The 21,037-nt window shown below is 34.1% G+C and overlaps 1 protein-coding gene and 1 pseudogene across 3 annotated transcripts in view; one reads left to right on the top strand and one right to left on the bottom strand.

The window, feature by feature from the left end:
- ERBB4 (erb-b2 receptor tyrosine kinase 4) overlaps nt 1–21,037 on the bottom strand; it is a gene marked incomplete at both ends in the record, with an annotated part of 1,174,461 nt that overhangs the window by 740,923 nt on the left and 412,501 nt on the right. The gene's annotated exons all lie outside the window — the stretch shown is intronic.
- Nucleotides 9,568–21,037, top strand: part of LOC308279844 (chromobox protein homolog 1-like) — a 64,602-nt pseudogene continuing 53,132 nt past the window's right edge. The window contains exon 1 of the transcript in view: nt 9,568–9,693. The product of the transcript in view is annotated as a chromobox protein homolog 1-like (transcript). The remainder of the gene's footprint in view (nt 9,694–21,037) is intronic.

Here is a 21,037-nt window from a genome sequence, read left to right as displayed (position 1 = left end):
CTGTTTTCTTTCCCATCTTTATTTTTTATTATATTGCTATCTTAAATTATATTATTTACTTGCTTGTTGACTTTTTATTATATGTGTGTATATTAGAATGCAAGTTCCACAGGAAATGGGCTCTTTGCCGGCTCAGCACCTAGAAGGACAGGCACATAGCCGAATCTTAGTCAATATTTATTAAATAAATGGACCTTGGGTCATTGAGAACCACAATAGAATCAGATCGAATGCTTGTTCCTTTGTTTCTAAGAGCCAAGTTAGCATAAGTCACTCCCCACCACTTCGAGTTTCAGATTCCATACCTGCAGACTAAAGTTTTGTGCCAGTTTAGATTTTATGAGCAGAGCAGATCTAAAAACTTTTTCATTCCTGTCTTTTCCCTAACATTCATAGAAATGCTTGCTTTGCCTGGACATACATTTTTTTATCATGCTATTCATTCTAGAGTCCCACATAAGTTTTTACTTAGATTTCAATGTTGATTTTTATCGTATGCTATTTTCTCAATTTTGAGAATAGTTTAAGTTATTAAGGTGAATTATTAGTGAGTTATAAATATTGAAACTTTTTTTTTATTCTCAAATAAAGCACACGTAGTGATCCATGAATATACTTTCCTGAACTATTTCTCATATTTATACAGGTATTTTAAATTTTAAAGTACTTTAAATATTTTAATTAGATGTCATTAGACCCATAATAATCAATAATTTAAATGATATATACTTCAGAAATTTCAGTTTACATAATTAACTTCAAAATATTAAGAATGAAATATATTTGTCAAAATAAATGAATTTATTTACATAATATGAAAGTAAATATAAAATACTTTTCAATATAAAATTTGTATCCTTTTAGACAATGTGATCCTAAAATATATTTTCTGAATGTTTATCTTCTACAACTGCTCTAATTCTCAAAGGTATAAAACAAGGAAAATGGTAAAATTAAATTAAACACTTTCTAAACAATATTTGAGCCAAAATAAAAGGCCTTTTGGCATTGTAAAGCTTTTCTAATGGAACTGTGACTACAAAGACCTGGGAATTCTATACTACAGAAGGATAAAAGGTATTTCCATCTACTTCTATGTTTTGATTTAACTAAATTTGACTTATTCCTTATTCTACCCCTTTTGTTTAATTATCATAATCTCTAAATGGCCTTTCTTAAAAACATTCCTAAACTGCTAAATTTTATTATGAAGATTAACTTCTTAACTGGATACTATCATACAAAGGGATAGATGTAAAAATTATTAGTGACTGTCTCCTCACTTGGAAAGGTACATTTCTGGAGTAGATTATCCTAATCTAGTCTTATGCATAAAAATATTGTAATTGTAATGTGCCTAATTGTTTTTCCATTTTATATTTCAAATACTTAATGAAATTACAAATGATTTTGAGGGAATATATGAAATATCATCATCTGCCTTGTAGTAATTGTATACAATTTTAATTTCTGTTCTTTATGGTTTCTCTGCCTTCAAATATTTTCTAACTTTATATCTTATAAAATTCCTATTCTAAGTGTAGAATGTCATAATAGCAATATTGTAATTATTATAACTTGAATTACTATCCTCTATTCTTAAGTGCAATTTTTCCCTTACCACTTTCTTTTCACAATTCCCTCCTGGACATCTATATTATCAGTTCCCTCCTCCCCCACACACAAAGTCCTCTAGTTTACTTTGCAATATTTTGTTTTCTCTGGAAGTGCTAGGTCCTTAACTTTAATGTAGGTACCGGACTTGACAAGCAATTAAAGCAAACAATTTCCACACATCAAGGCTTGCCAAATTAGTCATCTGCCATCTGGCCCATCATCTGGCTCTCCTTGAGGTCTTGCTGTGAATCTGGATGCACTACCTTGGATTAAGAGGGACAGTGCAATCCTCCAAGCTGGTGAAATGCCAGTGGGAACTAAGTATGTAAACATTAGCAAACATCTTTCTTCCCTAGATTATCATGCCTTCGACCATCCCCTTGTGTGTAATAAAAACCAGCCTGATTGTGATGCCTTATCACTCTGTACTGTGAGACCTTTGCCACTCACTGTAATTAAAATGGCAGTGTGTGGGCCTATTTTACTGCTAGAAAGACTTAAAAGAAGAAAACATACACTTCATGTTCCTAATATGATGCTATGCTCACATATCAAGGCTGATTGTTTTTAAGCAGTGCTAAAGATTCACATTAGGAAATAGACCTTGCCCTGCCTCTTGCACAGAAAACACAGTGAGTCTTCTTTTTTCCTTATTTTTATCAGGAAAATATTTACTTGGCTTGTAGAATGCAATAGGCCTGTTCCAGTGACAAAAAACAAACAAACAAACAAACAAAAACATAATAGTAATGGGCAAATTTTAGAAATAGCAGGAGTGAAACATGGAGCTATTACCACCCCGTGTTCCTCTCTCCTTAATGCCTTCTCCAACAGAAGACTGCAGAAGGGTGATGGATATCTTTGGTCAAATGCACTAAGGTACTGTACTCTTAAGCCCCATGACAGGGCACATGGCCTAGCTAGCCATCAGAATGTGGGCTAAATTTTATCTTTATCTGCACCTTGATACACATATCTGCACTGACAAATGTGCATAATTATAAAGAGAAATTTAGTATGCCCCACTGCCCTAGATTTTCCATCCAAACTTGCTTACCCAAGGTAATATTTCTCCAAATAATTAATACTCCTTTAAAATAAAAGAAAGATCTACTAATGCCAGACTTTGGGTGAGAAGAGGTCCAAAATACATTCTTTTGACTGGAGAGCTTCTACTGTATTTTCAGATAATCAATATCCTGTATTCCAACCATAAATCCACTGCAAAAGAAATCCAGAAAACACATTCCTGATATCCTCACAATAATAAGATACTAAGGAATAAACCTAACTAAGGAAGTGAAAGAGCTCTACAGGAAAATGATAAAACACTGAAAAGAGATATCAAAGAAAACCTTTGAAGATGGAAAGACCTCCATGCTCTTCAATAGGCAGAATAAATATCATCAATATGGCCATTTTTCCAAAAGTGATCTACAGATTCAATGTAATATTTCATTAAATTGCCAAGGTCATTCTTCAGACATAGAAAAGTCAGTTTTTAAGCCAGGCATGGTGGCACGTTTTTGTAATCCCAGTACTTGGGAGACTGGGACAGGAGGATCACAGGTTCGCAGCCAGGCTCAGCTACTTAGGCCCTCCACAACTTAGTGAGAGAGACCTTGTTTCAAAATAAAGAATAAAAAATAAGGCTGGGTGTAGCTGGGAGATAGTATGTTCTGTGTTCGATCTCCAGTACCACAAAAAAAAAAAAAAAAGAAAAAGAAAAGAAAAATCACTCAATTTGGAACAACAAAAACACCATAACAGCCAAAGTAGTTTTCAGAATGCAGGAGGCATCACATGCAGGAGGCATCACAATACCTGACCTCAAACTATACTACAAAGCTATAGTAATAAAACAGCATCGTATTGGCACAAAAACAGACACATAGATGAATGGAAGAGAAAAGAAGACTCAGAAACAAACTCTCACAGTTATAGCCATTTGATTTTTAACAAAAAGGCCAACAGCACACATTGAAAAAAGGATAGGCTCTTCCACAAACAGTGTTAGCAAAACAGGTTAGCCATTTGCAGAAAAATGGAAATAAACCATACTTTCTCACCCTGTGCAAGAGTCAATTCAAGATGGATCAAAGACCTGGAAATTAAACCAGAAACCTTGCAGTTACTTTAAGAGGACATAGGTTCAGCACTTCAACACTTGGTCACAGGTAAAAAACTTTCTCAACAAGACTCCAAAGGTACAAGAAATTAATTGGAAGGTCAATATGTGGGATGTGGTATCCTGTGAAAGTGAAAAACTTCTGTACAGCAAGGGAAACTATCAGGCACCTCAAAAGAGAGCCAAATGTATAGGAGAAAAATTTTTAACAACTATTCCTTTAATAGAAGACTAATATCTAGACTATACAGAGAACTCAAAAGCCTCACCACTAAGAAAACAACCCAATCAAAATTAAGGACAAATGAACTAAATAGACAATGCAGAAAAAAAGAAATTCAAATGGCCAATAAATCAATGGAAAAAAATGTTCTGCATCATTAACAATCAGAGAGATTCAAATTAAAATTACCCTGAGGTTTCAACTAACCCTAATTAGAAAAGCAATCATTCAAAACACAAACGACAACAAGTGGTAGCAAGGATGCAGAGAAGAGGAACTCTAATACATTGTTGGCGGGATTGCAAATTAGTTCAACTACTTTGATTGAACTAAAAGACTATGGTGGATCCTCAGATGAATGAGGATGAACCTTCCATATGATTCAGCAATACCACTTCTAGGAATCTACTCCAAAGAATAGAAACCAAACTGCCAAACGAATGCATGTGTATCTATGCTCATAGCTGCTTACTTCAGGATTGCTAATTATGGAACCAGCCACGATGTCCATCAAAAGATGAGAGGATTACAAAACAATGCGACATGTACACAATGGAATTTTACTAAGCCAAAAAGAAGAACAAAATTATGTCACCTACAGGGAAATGGATGGAACATGAGAACATTATGCTAAGTGAGATCAGCCAGACATAAATCATGAAAAGTTGTATGTTCTCCATATGTGGAAGGCAGGGAAAATAATACGTCATAGGAGAGCTCTAGACAAAGAAGAAAAGTACCTTAGATCAGTAAAGAAGGTGACCTAACTGAGGGATATGGGAGGAAAAAAGAAGGAAGCATCAAAATGTGCATGATGTACATTCACAAACTGAACTGGAGAAGGAAGAAGAGGAGAGGGAAGGAGGTGAGAATTGGGGAAGAGCTAAATATGTGATGTATGCATGCAATCGTACATCATTATGATTATGATACACCAGTAAATTTCTAAAAACCCCCCAAAAAAGATGTCTATTTGGAGATTTCCTCTAAAAAATATTTTTGGACGTGCTAGGAACCTTTAGTCACATAGGAATGTGTACTCTTAGATAAGAAACTAAAAACAGCTGCCTGATATTAATATAGACTACATTATAAAAATATATTATAATTTACTTCAAATTGTTTTCATATAACCTAAATTCTACTATTCTAGCAAAGTGATTCTATACTCTCCAACAGATAGGTCTCCCTAAAACAGATGAGTAATTATTTTTCTAACATAATCATACCTCCAGATATAATCACAATCAATTTCCAAGTATTAATGGTAACTGGGTGCTTGATCAGGAGATCGCCATCATTAAAGCACAATCTTTTATTCATTCTTTTGTTCTGTAATGCATTGATTCAACAAAGATTAACTGGTCAACCATAATATAAGCTCTGGGCTAAATGTAACAGAAATAATAAGTAAAATCTATCTCGATTTTATGACATTTTATATTATAGCAGAAATTCTATGTAAAATTTTTAGAAATAATAAGAGTGTACAGGTTTAGTTAAACTCTATTAAAGATAAATCTTTTCTAGGATAAAAAGTACATTTTGCTTACAAGAAGTAATTTTTGAGGAGATCTTTCTCTGTAACAGTAGTAAATGGGGTAGCCAAATTACTCAGTTGCATCTATAGCTTAAGAAATAGAATCTTATCTACCAACACTTTCCTCAGCCAGATAAGAGCATATCTCATCTAAGAGTATTTACATGTGGATAAGAACAAGGAAAAATGCTTTGATAAAGTCAACATACATGCATTTTTCAAAACTATTTTACTTAAGGCTGGTTTTCAATAAAACTCCCTAAAGTATGTAAAAATCACGTAATTGAGCACATTTTGAAGTTTATATTTTTCTTTCATTTCCTTTAATTCAGAAATCTGATATAGTAATTTTGGGTGATTTCCAAGACATTTCATAGTTAATATTATTAGCAACTTCCCTATTCACCTTCATGTATTTAAGGCTTCGTCAAAAGGGTGTCAGACACTACATAAATATTCACTTAATTTGAAATGTTTTTCAATGTAAGTTTCACTAATCTTTGAATTTAAGAATCTGATATCCAATTTTGTGTCTTTCATATAATAAACCAGCAAGTAAAAAACCTCTAAGTCCAACCTTTTAATAGAATCTGTATCCTTCAATGTGACACATAAAGAAAAGAGGTGATAGTTAATACTTTGCTACTAAATGTGAACTCAGAAATGTCTTTTATATTTAGGATTAATAAATATTTTTAAAATCTGAATATAATATGTACTAGATATAAATAGCACAATAAAATTTTTTCTTGTGGTTTTGCCAAAAGTATCTACGCAACAGTAAGAGAATAAATACTAAAATGCATTACAAATTTCATTAAGTTATTTTGTCTATGATAATTTGGCAATACAAGTATTCAAGATCTCATTGGACACTAAAAATATTTTATATCCCATCAACATTGATGTGAGTTATATAGTATCAGGTTTAATTTTAAAAGCAGACATTTATAATTTCCCTCTTTTATATAGAATATAGGTAGTAATAAAAAATAAAAGCTTGGAGTTTAAAAATTATTTAGTGCTTACATTATTATTATAATAATTACAATTATTTTAGTATTAAGGCATTCTACCCTTAATACTATACCCCCAGATTATTTATTTATTTATTTATTTATGCATTTTGTTTTCAAACAGCCTCTTGCTAAGTTGCTGAGGGTATAGCTAAGTTTCTGAGGATGGCCTAGAAAATATGATTATTCTGTCATAGCCTCCCAAGTATTGAGATTGCAGGTGCATAGCACTATGCCCACCGGAAATATTATTTCAGTGAAATTTAATTCTTAATGTGGATCTTTGAGAACCTGTGCAAGGCAACATAAATTTTCTATATTAAATCAATTGTTTATATATTTAGTAGTTGATAAGAACCAAATTATTTATATAATTTAGTAGCTGACAAGGTTTATATGTGCAACAAATATTTTCTAGAAAGTAAATAAAATTTTAAACTAAATCACTTGCTGTTTACTAGAGATACAGGTGGGAACAGAAACTATATACTGCTATTTTTAATCCTGTCACAGTACAAATCTTATCAATTTTTAAAGCTGAGAGACACCTTGTCTGAAGATGACTCATTTTTAATTCTTGACAAATATATATTTCATGATACAAAAATAATATGTACTTCATGATAAATTCTACAAATGCATATATTCTATTATAGAATTCAGATTTTTAGTATACAATTCCTGCCAGTATAAAACAAAATTAACTTTCTGTTACATTCTTTATAAATACTTTTTTAGATATATTTCCCACTTGATTGCAAAGAAGACTTCATAGAAATCAAATAAAGATTCTAGAATCTGCTTTTAAAATATTTTTGAGGGACAAGTCTATTGCATTTTATAGTTTTCCTATTATTTTAAAAATAAAACAAAGGCTGGGTGCGGTGTTGTATGCTTGTAATCCCAGCATTCGATAGATGGAAACCAGAGGATCCTGGTTTCCGGAGAGCCACAGCTACTTAGCAAGGCCCTTAACAACTCAGCGAGACTGTGTTTCAAAAATTAAAAGACTAAAACAATAGGGTTAGTGTGTAGCTCAGAGGTCCAATGCCTCTGGGTTCCATTCCCAATACTGCAAAGAAAACAAAACAAACGAACAAGCCTTAATACAATCAATTATTTTTCAAAGATACATTTTAAGAATACATGGGTGCATGTATATGCATATATGCATAAAATATTCATTGAGAAAAATGATATATGATATGTTAAAATGTTTTTATTTGATCCAAATACTTCTGGTTGATATTTTATTATTTAGCTACAACTTTTAAATTTATATGTTATACTTTTTACATAAGTACATTTTATATTTATGTATGTATGTATGTATGTATGTATGTATGTATGTATGTATGTATTTGTAGGTTTGGGGATGGGACCCAGAGGCATTTGACCTCCAAGCTACACCCCTGCCCTATTTTTTATTCTTTATTTTGAAACAGGGTCTCACTAAGTTGTGGAGGGCCTCACTACGTAGCTGGGGCTGTCCGAGAACCAAGATCTTCAGGTCTCAGCCTGTTCCTCCAACCATATTTTCTTCAACCTCCCATCTCATCTTAATAAATTTTGGTGACCCCTCATGGAGGTCAGGACTGAGGAACAGAGAGCAAGGAAAAAGAAGACAGTAAAGAAGGACACGGAGGACCTGAAGCTTGGAAGCACAACAGCCATTTATTATGAAGCTCTACAAATTTTTTATATTATACAGAAATACCAGAAACTCTTTAAGCCACATCAGCAATACACATCAGGCATGCGCAGTATATAACCCACGTAAAAGTACACCTGGCCCCACAGTCTTCTCAAAGCACAAGCAAGGGTGGAGGACCTTTTGGGCATAGTAAATGGCTAGGAGCTTATCAGACAGAATATGCACAGAACTTAAAGACTTGACCAGTTGTAGTGAAAGCAATGGGGAACTGAAAGGAGACAGAAATACTAAACAGTCTGAATACAAGGCTGTGAACTCCTGAGAGCAGTGAGTGGTTCTTCATGCACCAAAGGGCTTAGGGAGTGACTTCAGACTCTTGTGACTGGCCTGTCAGCACTCTATCCACCAACAATAAATGGCATCCTTTTCTACCGTGTTTTCAGGTAAAAATCTAGGAAGCCAACTCTTCTCCCCTTTCTTTAACCAAATCCGGCAGACACACACAAACTGTGTGGGTGACACCTGATATTCTAGGGGCGCCACCTGACCAGCACCCCTCTGCCATCACACTAGTCTCTCTCTGAATACTGCAAGAGCCTCTCAGCTGATATACCTGCTTTTCTTGTCTCTTCACAATCTATTTTATACTAGATAGAAGATGATTTTACATCATTTAACTGAATGGGGTCATTTGTCTTCAATGTTCTAATGTTCCCAATGGCTTCTCTTATCAATCAGGATAAAATTAATTCCTTATCTAGACCTGCAAGGCCCTCCCTACCATCCTTTGAACCATCCAGGTTTTGCTTTTTTGACATCATCTGCTGTGGTGTTTCATGGTGCTCTAAGATCTTTCCACAGGGGCATCTCAGTATTTTTTGAACAGTGCTATGAAAGATTCTAAATGCTTATTCTTAATTTTCAGATTTATCCACAGACCAGTAACTAACCAGCATTGGACTGAAAGTGGCACTTAGAATGACCAAAACATTATGATGGCCCAAAACATTGCACTTAATATCACTTATTTCCATCTGACATGTTACCTTTTTATTTAGACTATAAGTTTTATGAGGGCAGAGACTTTCTTTTGGTCACTGCTATGTGTATAACATTTGAAATTACTTTAATTACTTTAGTAGGAACCCAATTAATTTTTAGTGAATGGAGAGATGGCTATTGAAATGTTGGAATTAGATCTAGAATCCTCAGTTCCTTTTTAATCCAAATGTTATTTGTTAATACTCCTAATATCAGAATTGCAAACATACTTAGAGATCATCAAGTCCAGTTTATACAGAGAGGTGGAAAAAGAGCATCCAAAATAAGTGATGGTACTCAACAAAGGTCAAACAGGGACAGAAATGGAATGAGACTTTTCAGGAAGCCATGTTTGCCCGCACGGTGCCTCATGTGGCGCTGAAGGCTTCCCTGAAACTGCCCAGTTTTAGGGAAAGGATTCCTAAGCGGAATGCTCTGCTGCCAGGAGGAAAACTGTACGATGAACTTGGCGTGGTATTTAAGAACATTTGGTGAAACAGCACCAGCCACTTCTGTAATTAGAAAATAGATCCTTAGTAACGTGTCAATTTTTTTTTCAACTCATGGGGAAAGGAAGTTAAACATAGTTTGTAAAAGGGAAGAGGTTTTTGTTTGTTTGTTTTGTTTTTAAAAGTTGGTTTAACAAAAGTCTATACCATATGTAAACATCATCCAAACATTTCATAATAAATATAAACTTCAAAATTTAAAATCAAATCACGTATTTCTCATATAGATGAGAAATACATATATGAAAATACATATATACACATGGACACATTGTGCGTAAGCGCTTGCGCGCACGCGCACGCATGTGTGTGTGTGTGTGTGTGTGTGTGTGTGTGTGTGTGTGTGTTGTACTGGGAATCACACCCAGAGGTTTCTACCTCTGAACTATACTGCCAGCACTTTTTACTTTTTATTTTGAAACAGGGTCTCCTAAATTGCCCCAGATGGCCTTAGACCTGTGATCCTCCCATATCAGACTCCCAAGGACTAGGATTACAGGCTTGGACTACCATGCCTGATTGTCCTATTTTTATTCTTTTTTTTTTTCCTTTGTGGTGCTGGGAAATCTAACTCAGGACCTCATGTATGCTATGTAAGTTTTCTACCACTGAGCTATCTACATCCCTAGCCCATCATCATATTATATATCACTTCTTTCCATCTGTATATTATATTTTTATTTAGACTGTAAGCTTTATGAGGGAAGAGACTCTCTTTTGGTCACTGTTATGTGTGCCATATTTGAAATTACTTTAAATACTCTAGTAGGAACCCAATAAATGTTGAGTGAATGAATGGATAGCTTTTGAGATGTTAGAATTGGATCTATAAATATATAAATATATATATTTATGTGGTACTGGGAATCAATATAATTTTTTTTTAAAAAGAACTCTTCATGAGGCTCATTTTATTTGCAAACAAATAAACTGTTGTGAAAGGAAAATAATTGGCTTGTAATTTAACAGTTTTGTAAATACGTACTTCGAAGAATAAGTTTGTTTAAATATATTCACACCTGTGCCCAACAATTGCATGACATCTTAATATCAATGAACTGGAATATTAAATTATTATAGCAATTGTTATAGTTAATATTTACAAAGCGTTATATAACTTAAAAAGCAGTTGTATTTATATTAACTTCTTTATTCTAAAATATTCAAGACATGATTATAAGAGAAAAATTAATTGCAGAAATTCAAATTTTGGGTATCCTGGAAAAGAGAATTTTTTTAATTTTTCACGACTTAGAAATGAAGTGATTAAAATTTAAATGAATTCCAGATAGTTTTATATTCATATTATTTGTGACACACAGGAAAGGAATAGAAGAACTGGGCTAAATAAAAGTAGATTCAAAATGGCCATCCTTTCAAAAGTGATCTAGAGATTCAATGCAATACCCATTAAATTATCAAGGTCATTCCTCACTGACATAGAAGAATCAGTCCTTAAATTTATTTGGAACAACAAGAAAAACAGAATATCCAACAAAGTTCTCAGCAACAAGAACCATGCAGCAAGCGTCACAATACCTGACTTCAAACTATGCTACAAAGCTACAGTAATAAAAATAGCATGGTATTGGAACAAAAACAGACATGCAGACCAATGGAGCAGAATAGAACATCTTAAACAAATCCAAACACTTAAAACCAACTGATTTTTGATAATGGGGACAAAAATGTACACTGGAAAAAAGATGATGTTTTTAACAAATAGCTTTGGCAAAACAGGTTAACCATATGTAGAAAAATGGACATAAACTATACTTTCTTACTCTGTACAAGTGTCAATTCAAGATGGATCAAAGACTTGGATATCAGACTAGAGACTTTGCAGCTCTTTGAAGAGGGCATAGGTCCAACACTTCAATACATAGGCATGGGTAAAAGCTACCTTAAGTTTTTCAAGACCCGAAAGGCACAAGAAATTAAAAGGAGGATGAATACATGGGATTGCATTAAACTGAAGAGCTTCTGTACAGCAAATAAACTATAAAGAACCTCAAAAAATTGCTGACAGAATGGAAAAAAGTTTTCTAAGTATTCCTCCAATAGAAGACTAATATCTAGAATATACAGAGAATGAAAGACACTCACCATTAAGGAAACAAACAACCCAATTATAAAAAATGGACAAGTGAACTAAATAGACACCTCACAAAAGTAGAAACTCAAATGGCCAATAAATGTATGAAAAAATGTTTAACATCATTAGCAATCAGAGAGATACAAATCAAACTACCCTGAGGTTTCACCTAACTCTAATTAGAATTGCAATGATTAAAAACACAACAAATGCTGGAGAGGAAGTAGAGAAGTGGGAACTCTAATGCTTTGTTGGTAGGATTGCAACCACTTGGAAAACAGTATGGAGGATCCTCAGAAGAATGGAAATGAATTTACTATATGATCGAGAAATACCACTTCTGGGTACCTACCCAAAAGAATGAAAACCAAACTACCAAACTAACGCATGTATATCTATGCCCATAGTCTCGCAATTAACTTGCCAAACTAAAGAACCAGCCAAGATGTACATCAACACATGAATGGATTACAAATCTATGAGATATGAACACAATAGAATTTTACTCAACCATAAAGAAAAACACAACTACATCATTTACAGGGAAATGAATGGAACTATAGAACATTATGCTAAGTGAAATTAGTAAGTCACAAAAATAATAAATCAGATGTTCTCCCTAATATGTGTAAGCTAGGGAGAAAAGGATCATCAGAAGAAATCTAGATGAAGGAAATACTATAGATGAGCAAATAAGGCAACCTTAGGGGATAGGAGGGGGAAGAGGGAAATTCTCTAATGCACATGATGTATATTAACAAACCTATCAAAGTCATTCACTGAGCCAAACATGAGAAGGAGGGAGGAAAAGGGATGGGAATTGGTAAGGGCTAATCGGGTAATGTGTATATGTGTGCCTCCACCATCTTGTACTCCAGTAAGATCTATGACTATAATGAACCAATAGAGAATTTTTTAAAAAGGAACAAAATTACATCATTTGCTAGAAAATGGATGGAACTGGAGATCATTACACTAAGTGAGATTTGTCAGTCACAAAATGTAAAAAAATTAGATGCTCTCTCTAAAAAAGGGAAGCCAGGGAGAAAAGAGGGTTGCAAGGAACTCTAGACAAAGAAGAAACCATAGATGAGCAAATAAGGTGAGCTAACTGAGGGGGATGAGAAGGGGAAGAGGTAAATTCCCTAATGTATTTGATGTACATTCACAAACATATCAAAGTCAATCAGTAAGCCAAACATGAGAAGGAGGGAGGGGGAAGGAAATGGGGTGGAAGTTGGGTAAGGGCTAATTGGGTGATGTGTGCATGTATGGCTCTACCATCTTGTACTTTATTAAGATGAATGACTACAATAATTAAAAATAAATGTTAAAAGGTGAGCGAGAATAGAGTCCTCAAGTGACTCTATTACTAGATCTTCCTCTTTGCATTTTTTTAAAGTAGAAGTTAACTAGATAAAGAAAATTTAAGTAGAAATAAATCATGACTAGAAAATAAAGTTGATACACCTGCAACTCTGGTCAATTAGTGGCTGCTTGGAGGATTCTGTTGGATGCATGCTGACAATATCTTTTCAATATTGTGATTTTATTATGGGTATAAACTCTCAAAAGTTGCATTTCATTTTTATTTGTATACATGTAACTATTCTTTGGAAACTATTAAATATTTCTAATTCTTCATTACATACTGAATCAAATCCTGGTCACTTGTCTAGTATTCAAGATTGACCATGAATTGAGATTCTGCTACAATATTCATGAACTCTTAATGAAAACATTTTCCTAAATAATTTTAAAATAGTCCAAAGATGGTTTAATTGTCATCCACTATTGAACTCTCCCACAACTGTTGTTTTATTTAAAAATATTCCATTGGCCTCATGAAATTCTTTGATCAAATTTATATCCATCATTATCTCCAATACCTTCATGAAGAATTTTCTTCTTCAGTTACTGTCTTTTGGAGACTCCCCCCTGTGTTGAAAGAGCTATGTTTTTCTCCCATTTTTCTTGACTTAAAATAAACATTCATATCTTTATATCTTTCAAAATAATTTTCTTCTTACAAAAAGGTCTGAATTACTCTATTTACATTCCCCAAAATTATTATACAAAGATACTTTCTATTTTGATTTTTATGATTATTTTATTCTTATCTCCCAGGATATGGATATTAATTTCCCCTTATGATAAGCTAGCTTGTGGAGACATAAGATTTTATTTTCTATCATTTCTGATTTGTTAGTAACAATATACAGTGCTTTTATTACACAAAAAATGCTACTGTTTTATGGATTTAAGTCCAGCCTAATTTGCTATGTCTTAGGAAGAGTGCATGGTAGTAATAAAATAAAGTGGCAAAATAATGAAAACAATACTGGACTCAGAATATCTAAAATTCAGAATATATGTTCGTAGTCTCTAGTCTTAGTATTTAATAATGGACAGCTCACACTCAGAAACCAGTATTTTAGAATTTACAAAAAGAAAGAGTTAAGTGCCATTGAAGGTTTACTTTTCTGACTTCTATAAATTTAAGGAATCTGGCTTTTCATTAGAACCTGTCAAAATTTGGGGGCCCTTCTAAATAAAATATGAATACGTACATAGAAGTTCTTGTTGTCCATGTATATTAAGTTTAAAAATCAGAGTAAAAAGCAATCCATTTGGAACATCTGAGAGTAGATAATGTTTTAAGAAGGCTCTCTCAAGCCACAATCTTCTGACACATAAAGCTCAGCCAGTAATTTTATTTCCCAGACCTTCCTGGACTAGTGGCTCCACACCTACCTTCTATTCACCTGCTACCAAAGCCTCCTTTTACCTCATGATGATACTGTCATATTCTTTAATAAATAGTATTTGGACACCAATTGTTATAAATATCAGGGTTGTCTCCTCTAAGTTTAGCCCTCTTCTAGCCTCAAAAGAATTCCATGCCCTATCTTAGAATTACCCTCAAAAGACCAAGAAGAAAGAGAAAAGACTGTTGTTTTAAAAAGACATGGGAATCTTTTCTATACAATACTATACAGGCTTCTCTTGATAAAACAAAATATTGCTATGGGCAAGTTAGCTTTAGGGTTACCCAGTCTACACATGCTACAACGTGCCACCTAATACATTTACACCTGAAATGCAATGGCTAAGTGTTCAGCCTTGGCTACTGCCCCCCAGCCTGAGCCAAGTCACAAGCATGTAGTAAGGAAAGGCTACAGGAGCTCTTTGTGTATTCTCTCATCTCTGCCTTATTTCTTTCCTTTATCAATCTGTTTCAGAATTCTGGGTTCTGATTTCCTGTGGTCTTTACTATTAATCTTTAAAACTGCTCCCCTTCTTTCACTGTTCTGCAAAATCCTGGTTGATTTGACCTTACTCAATCTGGATGAACCTGATTCCAATCTACACTGGTCCTCCTGAGGGCCCAAGGAGCACTTTCTTGAGTCTCCACTAGGGGAGCTGGTCATTCTTGCCTTTCTCATAGTGGAGGTCTGAGCCTAAGGTTTCATTTCACAATGTCCTGGCATCTTGACAATATTGCTTGACTTTACTGGGGCCAACAATCTACAGTTTTCAGCCCAAGAATTAATCCAAGCAAAGGAATTAATTATGCAATGTGCCACTTATTTTTTACACGTGTACTCCTTAATAACACTAATGCCCACCAAATCTGTTATCCTGAATGGCCACAGACTGCAAACGGTCTGGCTGGTTTTCATTCTATTCTCAGCCTTCTGTCGATGTCACCCCGTTTTCAACCTCAACATTAAATAAATAGTGGAATACATGAGTGCCAAACATTGTTGACAATGGAAGTCTAGAAGCATATGGTGTTGCATTAGTAGAAAAACAATTCTTCGCTAAGTAAGTATACTTCATTTGAAAATATGCACTATTTCTTCTCTTTCCTCTTTGAAAAGTCAGCACACTTGAGGGCCAAGTGTCGCCTGGGGACCTTCACTTGTATAAAGCATACCGTTGGCTCAAAAGCTGTAAAATTCCATAGCAACACAGGCAATGCTTGAACTCCTCTGAGACTCCTACATTATTTATCTCTGAATAGCTAGGGGGCTTTCTGCAGAGAGGTCCCTAACTACTGCAAGCATTTACTCTATTTAATGTTTTTTAATTAACAGTGCACAAACAGCAATTCAATGTGCACAGTGAAGTCTGTGCATATACCAGATTGGTTTTCTCAATAGATTTGGAAATGCAAGAGGAGAATCATGCCAGACTCTTCCTCCCTGCTCCCATTATCACTCAAAACCTGAGCATGTGTTTATTAAGAACACTTTGGTTAACATAAGATAAAGCTGATGTAGGGACACACTAGAGGAAAGAGATACCTGGAAAAATACTTAACTGGTGGAGAAAAATCTGTTTCAGTTGCTCTTGATATACTTACAAAATAATGTGAGAAATAATTAGATCTTTTCTATCAAAGGAATAGCTTGATTTATGTGCCATGTTGTAAAACGGCCCTTGTGTAACTTTACCGTGTGTCTGCAGTTTTTTAAAGATAGCATTTCCTGAAAATTGTGTCAACCCCTCCCCAACATCCCCTTTAGCCAATGATGTAAATATTGTGAATCTCTGTTTCCACCAATGGGAGCATGGCACAGAAGGCCCACGCTGGAAATAAAATGTCTAGCAAGTTTCCTCCATCTTGTTCTTGAAAATAGCAGGATCCTTTAAAAAAAAAATCACTTTGCCAGGCTACTTTAGAATATGTGTCTTTTTTCTTTTCTTTTCTTTTCTTTTTTTTGATGGTACTGGGGTTCTTGGAAACCCTTCTACCTCTGGACCACACTCCCAGACCTATTTTTTTTTATTGTTTTTATTTGGAAACAGGGTCTCTTAAACCAGCGCGGCTGGCTTCGAACCTGCGTGATCCTCCTGTCTCCGCTTCCCAAGCACAGAGATTACAAGCATGTGCCACCATGCCCAGCCATGTGTCTCCATTTTTATTGATGTCATAAAAAATACTCCTAACAATAAGAATTATGATATAATTAGGAAATAACTTAATTTCTCTATGATATAATCTATGGTAATTTAGCCCTGAGTAATTTAAGGGTTAGATAAAATCAACACTGAGGTCATTTCCAACTCTAGAATTCCATATTCAAAATCACCTAGAAATCCCCTAGGTAGTACCCCATAATGGGACATCAACCGAGGATTATTATACCCTATAGCACACACAAAACAACTCAAAGATGGCAACTCAGAGATAAAATAAAAATGAAGTGCCCACAAACTACTTTGTCTACCATAGCACATAACTCTAAAAATTTCTTTGTTAACATCTAAGAAAGAAAATAAACATCCTCTCATGTAGAATTAAATGAACTGAGGGTAGATGCATTGAAAATTTCCTTTAGGGTATAAGGCTTCTCAGAGTAAAATGGGATCTACTAAAATGAAGTTCTGTTAGTCTGAGAAGCATTGAAAAGTTTTTCTTTACTGTCATCTTCTCTCTCAGCTCACCAGTGAATTTCAATGGAGGCGCTGGCTTTCTCACTACAAGGACATAGTTTCTTCACATTTGCACTTTTAAGGAGGTAGACTCCTTAATCTTCTCTGGCCTACTGTATCTCTTGCATGCTTTATCTTTCTTTCCCCTTTTTTATTTCTAAGGTATACCAAATAATCATTGAAAGATCAGAGAACTAAGTTATGGCCTACACAGTTTCTACTAAATTACCTTTTTTTTTCCAGACTGTGTATTGGACATTTTATTCACTAATAATATGTCTTAATGACCTTAGTTTGTATTTTATTACTCCAGGCATCACCAGGGGGCAGCACAAGTCCCACAGAACATTCTTTGACCTGGTAATAAAGAATAAGTTACAATGGTATGGTGGTATCAATCTCTGCCACAGCTATACGTATCCACAGAACAATTTCACTTTTTTCTATAATGAATACAGATTGAAAACTACCTAGATTCAGAAAATTATATCTATAAAGAAGAATATGGGTACCAGCATATATGGCAACACACCTGTGTAATCTGAAGAGGAACAGAGGGTATCATTAGGTGTGTGTCTGTGTGTGTGTGTGTGTGTGTGTGTGTGTGTGTGTGTGTGTGGTGTGCGTGTGCATGATCATGTATTATCTCTGTGAGGTTCAAGCATAATGGGGTTCTTATTATTTTCTGAATTGTCTTATAGTTTGAAGTTAAAGGTAAAGCATATAAAAGAACAATTTTCTCTGAATATGAGAAGGGAGTAAAAGGGTAAAACATCTTAAGTACTTTGCAAAACATTGAGAACGAAGCAGGGGGTGAACGGGCAGGTAGAGAATACTCTGAAGTGTGAGAGGAGTAAATAAACTATTGTATTTCATCTTGCAATTTTATTTGATATGTTCGTGCGAATGATACATGGGAAGGGTAGTTTGTCATGAATTTATCTTTTCATGCTATACCTGTTCATAAATGTCTAATTGCTGCCCGGAGTGTCATCTTTAAAAGATGACATACATTAACACAGAACTTTTAAACTACCGTACTTGTTACATGAATTCTCTTTTAAAAATATATTTATTGGTTTTTATAGATCCATAAAATAAAATGGGTCATAAAATGTTAAAAGGTGTTGTAAATTTTACATGAAAATAAACAACGTATAAAAACCAATGATACTGCAACAAAGTCGACAATATCACCCAAGAAAATCAAATATTTTCCTAACTTACAGAAAGGTAAAAATAGAAATAGGAGTGCTCTGGTATGGGTTTGAAAATGTTTCAAATATGATCGGATTCTCAGTTTGCAAAGAAGTAAAGATGTTTTGCTTTTTATGAAGTCAAATACATGTGCGTGTACATGCACACACACACGTTCATTATCTCTGTTTCTCCATTAAACAATAAAATATCTTTTTGCTTTCATCTCTGAACTCTATTCCCATTTTTATTCAGAAAGCATATTTATTTATTTATTTATTTATTTATCTATCTATTTATGGTACTTGGGATTGAACCAGGGAGCATTCTACCTCCAAGCTACAGCCCTAGGCATGAAATATATATATATATATATATATATATATATATATATATATATATATATATACATATACATATTATACATGTATATGTATATGTGTATATATACATATATTTTAAATTCTGAAACAGTGTCTCACTAGGTTGGTGAGAGTCTCAATATTGTTGAGGGTGTCTTTGAACTTGTGATCCTCCTGTCTCAGCCTCCCAAGTACTGGTATTACATGCAAGTACCACCACCCCAGGCAGAAAGTCAACTTTCAGAGCTTATTATTCTCCTTTCCTTAAGAGTTTACTATTTTGTGGGAGAAATGGGCATGACACCAAGTTATATATAATTTTTCAGTTGTTTCAATTTAACAAAAATACCATGGGAAATAGAAACCTGGAAATCACAGACTAGAAACTCTTCAGGGTAAGGACTATGTTTATCTTGTTCAGTGGCAGTTCACTTCAGTATCTCAAGTAATTCTTGGCAAGCAGAAGGCATTTGATAAATATTTGATCATGTATCAAACGCCCACATTTCTTCAGAATCTGTGTGGGAGATAAAAGTTGCCACGCTCGTATTTATTTTCCTAGGGCTGCCTGGATAACCTTCTATACACTAGAAGTTAGAACAAACAAAACATATCTTTTCACACTTCTAGAGGTGATCTAAGTTCAAAATCAAGATATTGGTAAAGACTTATTCCCTCCCAGGCCTCTGAGGAAGAACACTCCTGTGCCTCTTACAGCTCCTGATGGTCCCAGGCAACCCTGGCTCCAGGCAGCTTCTCCCTGCACCCTTGGGTGGTGTTGTCCTTGTATTCCTTTCTTCATAAGCAGACTTCTTATAAAGTCCATTCATACTAGGGGTTCACCTCCTCTAGTATGACTTTGTCTAGCTACCAAATTCACAACCTATTTCCAAATAAGGGCATATTCTGAGGCAGAGAGGATGAGGACTTCAACAAATGGTTTTAGAGGGACACAATACAACCCAGAATAACTAGTAACATTAATTTTCTCTTTTTCTGCACTTTAATTTTTCTCCTTAATCCTCCTTCACTTGCCTTCTTTCCCGTAAAACATCACTTTGAGATCCAACTTTAAACAGAGGATCAAAATGTGTGAAGGAATATAGGTTTTCTTTTCAGCTCTCACCCTTAGATTATCTGTTGTTTTGCCAGATTGTTTCTGTTTGTGCTTGGATTGGCTGTGACAAACCCATAAAATTTACCAGCATTTACAAGAACTGCTTATATTCATGCCTAGTTATCATGCAGTAGAATAACAATTATGCATATCATTAAATTCAAGCAAGATAATCTTCAATGCAATTTTATTTGATTATGGTCCTAAACTGTGTTCACCCATGCTCAGCCTTATAGTAGGTTGCCTGGGGAGATAGTCTCTATCTTTTAAAAAATAGAAATATTGGCCATAAATTTAGCCTTCATCAACTAGAAATATTGGTTTCATAACTTAGTGTCTACCTTATGAAAGGTTGATACCATCAAGTCTGGCTTAAACATATTTGATATCTCATCCACAAGTACTAGTGAAGATGTGACATTTTACTTAAAATTTAAGCTTTTTAATTTACACCTATTCTCTTTATTGAGAAGATACAGGGATAAGTGTATAAAGTGTGTAATAGCATCGTTTATTAAATACAATCTCTATATTAAGCTTTCTAGAGTTTAAGAAATGGTTGGCATACAACACCAAATAATTGCTTGGTGTTTTTATTCATACATGTTTTTAGTTATACTTGCTCATTTTTTTAAAGCAATATTGTACAAAAATGATTTAAAATCAGTGACATCACTGTATTCAGTTCCTAATATATAAAAGTACTTCATCCTGAAATCCATAAACACACCTTCATTTAGCTTTCTAGGAATATATTTGTGTAGGCATTTTAAAATTAGATTTAATATTTAATTATAAAAGTAATACATTAATTTAATTTTCAAAAATTTAGAAATTATGAAGAAGTATGTTCATAAAGTATCCACAATCACATTATCTAGAAACTAACTTTTAGTAAGAGTTTTACAGTTTGTAGCTTTGCAAGTCCCAACTTCCACTCATCTTCTAGGCCACTTTGATCATGTCATTCTGATATATCTGAATTGTATTTTACAAAATATCTGTCAGAATTATTTTTACTTAATAAGTCATAAAGGTGTATTGTTGTTTTTTGACATTTAAGTGTATTTAAAATTCTGAATTTTTATAAAATTGT

The sequence above is a fragment of the Muscardinus avellanarius genome (genome assembly GCF_963383645.1).
Source record: "Muscardinus avellanarius genome assembly, chromosome: 2".
NCBI lineage: Eukaryota > Metazoa > Chordata > Mammalia > Rodentia > Gliridae > Muscardinus > Muscardinus avellanarius.
The sequence above is the reverse complement of the archived record's forward strand: the minus strand, read 5'-3'. Positions and strand labels throughout refer to the sequence as shown.